We start from the raw sequence: 6,251 nt of genomic DNA, 5'->3' as shown, positions 1-6,251 counted from the left end.
TGAGCCACTTTGCAGAGAATTGAGAAAAGTAGCATAGATCGATGTAGAAATGCCACATAAAAGACAACAAAATTTAACAAAATACTCAGTGAAGTTGAAGAAATAGCAGCGAACGATTCATCAACTGAAGACTTTTATGGGGAGGGCCTTGTCACTCACTTTTATCCAAACAGACCCCAAGAATATGAAGAGTATTGCCTTTATAACTTTGTAGCCAAACTCACAGTGGCAAAGATAAAAATGGCGAACGATACTAAAGAGAATTAAAGAAGGAGCGCCTTCCTAATTTTATTGATTTTGATGTGTATAAAAAAATTCAGAGGGAAAGTTTCTATTATGCTATCATTCTCCTTTTCGTGCCGTTTAGAAATGATAAGTTAGTGAATAATGGTGAAACTGTCCAAGAAGCATTCAATCGCCACATTGTTGACCATGAAAGGTGTATCAAAGCAAATGCAAAATTCAGAAAGTTGCTCAAATGTAGAGAGAAATTAAAAGACATACAAGATGCCAGAGCAGACAACAGAGAAGAGGAAAATGATGTGGAAGACGACAATCCACAATTGATGGGACGGATTAAAGATGCAATGAATGATGTGAGAGATATGGACACTGGATCTAATCTCACTCTAAAAGAAAGAGAATCGATGCTAAATAAAGATCAAAAACGCATCTTTGATCAAGTAAAATCTCATCTCTTGAGGCAAATTGAATAAAAAAAAAAATGGAAACAAGAAAAAGAGCAATCAGAAAGTGTAAAACCATTACAAATATTTATCAGTTGTGTGGGTGGCACCGGCAAATCTTTTCTTATTGAGGCAATTAAAGCACTAGTGAAAAGCCTCTGGTCAACACTGACCGAACAGACATGTGCAGTTTGTGCTCCAACAGGTTTAGCAGCTTACAATGTGGGAGGTGTGACTGCACACAGACTGTTTCAGTGGCCAAAAGAACACGATGGACGGTGTGCCTCATACTGGTCAATACCAAAGGCTAGTCACAAAGTAATGAAAACAGAGCTTCAGGATTTGAAAATGGTAATCATTGATGAAGTGTCCATGGTTTCTAGCCTCAATCTTACTACATACACATGGGAATGAATAACTTATTCAAATCAGACAAATAGTTTGGTGGTAAGAATGTTCTCTTTGTTGGTGACATCCTTCAATTGACACCAGTTCGTGGCGAGCCAGTGTTTGACAAAGTAATAGCATCAACACTGAATACAGACTTGGTAGTATGGGTGCAGTAAATATATGGCGTGATACTGTCACCTATGACGAATTGACTATAAACGAAAGGCAAAAAACCGACCAGAAATTTTCGGAAATGTTGGACAAAGTGAGACGGGGCTTTCCAGACAATCAGACTCTCGTTACACTTTCCGAAAGAGTATTTTTGACGCCCGTTGTGAAAAAGTTTAATATATTACAACAGGATGGTAATGCCTCAGTTTGCCTGTTTCCAAAAGTAGACATGTGCAAAGAATTTAATGAAACAATGCTGGCTAATCCACCAAGTCCTATTATAAAAATAAGAGCCACAAATTTGTGACCATAATTGACAAAAGGTACCTTATGGCGGATTTTAAAATTCATCATTAAAATAAAAAATATCATCCTGTGAGTCCTCTGTTGGACAAGCATTGATTCTAAACGTTACATAGGAACTTTTTGCATCCTCTATAGTAATTTTATGATAAATAAAGCTCAGGAAGTTGGATTTTTTTGGCTATAAAGTCAAATTTCACTACCTGCCATAAGGTACCTTTTGTCAATTATGGTAACATTTAATTGATGGTACTGGTAACATACATGTACATAGAAAGATGATGATGATTTAGAAAAAAAGGTTGAGAAAAAGTTAAAAGAATTAAATAATAATATTAACAATACTGGTGGCTTCGAAGCCAAATTAAAATTAGCTAGAGTAATGTTGCATTGTAATGTAAATGTTGAAAAGGGATTAGTGAATGGAGCACTTGGTACAGTGCAGGCCATTTCAGAAACACGCATAACTGTTAATTTTGATAGAATAACTGATCCTTGTGAGATTGAGATAGTCAAGTTAAAGTTTATGGTAATGAAAAATATCTTTTTGTATAGAAGCAAGTTTCCTTTAATATTAGCTTTTGCTGTTACCATACACATATGCCTGGGACTGTCACTAGATAATGCAATCATTGATCTGTCTGAAAACGTATTTAGTGCAGGGATGGCTAACGTTGCTCTATCACGAGTAACAACTCTGTCTGGTGTCCATTTCACATGTTTAAACCCCAAATGATTGATGGTTTCCTCTTGTAGCATAAAAGAAATAAACAGGTTGAGAGAGTTGTACAGGCCAGACCTCCCACAATATGCCATTCCTACAGATTGTGACAGTAGAAAGCGTACACGTACAGGAACTATTGATGAGCCACAAGCAAAAAACCAAAAAAATATGCTACCGCCAAAGGTAGCTCATAATAAGAGAAGCAGGCCATCAGACAGTAAGAATAATGATAAAGCTAATTGCCCCAAAAAACCACCTACTGTTATCACTAATAATAATGATGATTGTGTACACAATGATATGAATGAGTACGAGAGCTAGTAATCTATAATACCATCCCCCGAACGCTGCTACTCAAAAAGCATGGTGTAATGCCCTAAACTTGGGATTTGTTAAATCATATAGACCAAAGCTGGGTAGCCCAACCACAGAATTAACTGTACCCAACGGATCCGGTGATGGTAATTGTTTATTTAATGCTCTGTCTCATGCCATTACAGGTTCTTACACTCAGCAAAATTTCATCAGATCAGCTATTATTAAGCACATGCCTACAATGGAACATCAGCTACGTAGTTGGCTGACTCCCTATAATTCAGTAAAACAATATATTGCTGGAGAAGGTATGGATAAAAAATTATACGTGGGCGGGAGATATTAAAATGTTAACAATGGCTGATTTACTGAATGTTCACATATTCTGCTATAATGAGTCGGGGAATGAATGGGTACGTTATTCACCACTTACACGTAATGCTGATCCTAATGCACCAGCAATATACTTAACCCTTATTAACTTGAACCATCATCGTGTAGTTACATTAATAGCAGATAAAAAAACTGCTAATACTAATAACAGTGGTGATAAAAATCCATGTGATGATGCCAAAAAATAAAAAATAAAAAGAGCAAAAAGAATGATAATTAGTGAGACAGAATAATATTCATGGTCGTAGCTTATAACAAATAATAATACGAGACAGTGTCATGATGGCCCTAGCTTGAATTGAATTATTAATGACACAGTGTTGTATTGGCCATAACTTTAAAAGAAACAGTGTTGTATTGGCTATAGCTTAAAATATTTAAAGAGCAGTGTCATATTGGCCTAGCTTTTAATGAATATTAATGAGACAGTGTCATATTGGCCGTACTTAATCATAATGAGACAGTGTCGTCATGTTGGCTGCAGCTTATAATGAATGATATATATGAGACACCGTGATATTGGCCATAAAAATTAATGATACTACATGAATAATGAACTAGACACTGTCATATTGGCCAATCTAAAAGAATAACATAAAATGTGATTGTTGAGAAACTGTCAAAGATTTAATCTAAAGACGCTGTTTATATTGACACTGCTAAATGGCCATCTGTTTCCCCTTCGAATCCAGCTTGACCTCATCATGGTGAAGGGGTGACAACAGATAGGACACATTGCCTTTACTTGCTAACAAAGCTGGCTTTATGTATATTGCATAGTTATATATATATATAATAATATTATAAAAAATTAGCATAAATAAGCTATTACAAAAAATTAAAAAAAGATTGAGTAGGATTCAGTGTGTCAATGTGTCAAAAAAGTAATGGAAAAAAGGACAAGTAGGATTCCATACAACCGATTATTCCAAACAACCGATTATTCCGAACAACAGATTATTCCGGACTGACTATGCCCATACAAACGAAAATACGAAATGATAATCCTACTCTCGTGTCGGAATTTCTACTCTACATTATAAGGTGATATACATTTTCTTACATAATTACATTAAAAATACAATGTAGAGTCGATTTTGCATCACGAGAGTAGGATTTTCATTTCGTATTTTTGTTTGTATGGGTATAGTCAGTCGTTGGAAATAATGTCGTTCAGAATAATCGGTTGTTTGGAATCCTACTTGTCCTTGTTTCCATTACGTTTTTGACAAATAGACACACTGATTCCTACTCAATCTTTTTTTATAATTTTTGTTATGCAAATGAGAGCTGCTGGGCAAATGCGTGGTAGCAGTCAAGTATGGTTCCCAATGTGTTGAGTCCTATATATATGTTGTAACCAGCCAGGCCTCTCGTTACTAGGACGGGATATTTTACAACACATTCGATTAGATTGGCCCTGGATAGCTCACAAAAGAGTAACGACCCTCTGTCATAGGCTTTTGAAAGAATTCCCTTAAGTTTTCACTGCTCAGTTGGGTATCTTCAAGCATTATCACGCCACACTTCATCTGAGGGAACCTCACCACAATATCATAGGCCGAGGACTAATCCTTTCGCCTTGAAGGACAGTGTACAAAAGGAAATACAAAGGCTAGTGAGGGAAAGAATTCTAGAGCCTGTGAACTCCAGTAAATGGCAGCGCTAATTGTGGTGGTAACAAAGAAGGATGGTCGGTTACGTATCTGTGGTGACTATAAGGTAACCGTAAACCCTTCCCTGACAATTGATACTCATCCTCTTCCTGAACTCAGGAGTTGTTTGCCTCTCTTGCTTTGGGGAAGCTGTTCACTAAATTGAATCTATCTCCAGCATACCAGCAGATGAGGCTGGATGATTCTTTCAAGGAGTTACTCACAATTAACACACATAAGAGACTGTTCAGGAACACAAGGCTACCTTTTGGTGTGGCATCAGCCGCAGCCATTTTTCAAAGGACCATGGACAATATCATTCAAGGTAAAACTAGGGTACATTGTTACATTGATGAGATTTTGATATCAGGAGTTAGCAATCAAGAACACATACAAAACCTCAGGACAGTTCTCCAACGGGTGCGGGATAATGGCATTAGCCTAAAGGTCAGCAAGTGCCAGTTTCGCCTAGATTCTGTGGAATATCTAGGCAAGTAGTGGACATAAAAGGATTGCATACCACTCCTAGTAAGCTCACAGATATAAGGAAAGCTCCTACTTCCAAAAATATCCGTTATTTAAGATGCTTTCTGGGTTTTATCAACTACTATGGGTGGTTACTGCCTAATTTGTCTAAGGTTTGATTCCCTTTGAACCGGTTATTGAGACACAATGATAAATGGATTTGGTCTAAGCAGTGTGATGCAGCCTTTACTGATTGTCTGCCAAAGTATTAATGCATTATAACCCTCAGAAGGAGATTACTTTTCCTACCGATGCCTTTGGCTATGGGTTAGGTACTGTGCTGTCACACACCAATCCTTTGGGTGATAAGCCCATAGCATTTGCATCAGAACCTTATCCTAGGCAGAATGTAACTACTCCCAAATAGAAAAAGAGGCCTCGTCCAGGGCGTTTGGTGTTAAGAAGTTTCACTAGTACCTATATGAAAGAAACTTTACTCTATTAACAGATCACCAACCACTGGTGACTATATTTGGGCCTAAGACAGGTGTCCCTGCCCTTGCTGCAGCAAGGTTGCAGAGATGGGCCATTACATTGTCAGCTTCTTCTTTCCATATAGGATATAGAAGAACTGATGATTGTGGTAATGCTGATGGCCTGTCAAGACAGCCCTTGCCCATTTCCCCTCCCTCAAAGCCTGATGTGGTTTCTAAGTTCCACATTGTTCACATGTCAAGTCTAACACTAACTTACATTCAGCTCAGGTCAGCATCTAGGGCATACCCTGTGGTTAGTAAGATTCATGACCTATATCTTACAAGGCTGGCCTCTGTTTGTAAAGGATGAACTAAAGGTCAACTGGAGGAGGAGAATGGAACTGACTGTTAAAGCTGACGGTTTGATGTGAGGATTAAGGGTAGTCGTTCCAGAGAAATGCAGGAAGATATTAGAGGAATTACATGAAGGGCACCCTGAAGTGGTGAGGATGACATCTCAGGCCTGAAGTCATGTGTGGTGGCCTGGCATAGAGTATGACATTGAGAAAGTTGAAAGCTTGCCGTCCATGTAACCCAATTAAGTCTGATCCGTCCCCAGTACCATTGCATCTATTAGTTTGGCCCTCTTGGCCTTGGTATAGATTGCATGTAG

This window comes from Amphimedon queenslandica, unplaced genomic scaffold, assembly GCF_000090795.2.
Source record: "Amphimedon queenslandica unplaced genomic scaffold, v1.1 AMPQUscaffold_12948, whole genome shotgun sequence".
Taxonomy (NCBI): Eukaryota; Metazoa; Porifera; class Demospongiae; order Haplosclerida; family Niphatidae; genus Amphimedon; species Amphimedon queenslandica.
The sequence above is the reverse complement of the archived record's forward strand: the minus strand, read 5'-3'. Positions refer to the sequence as shown.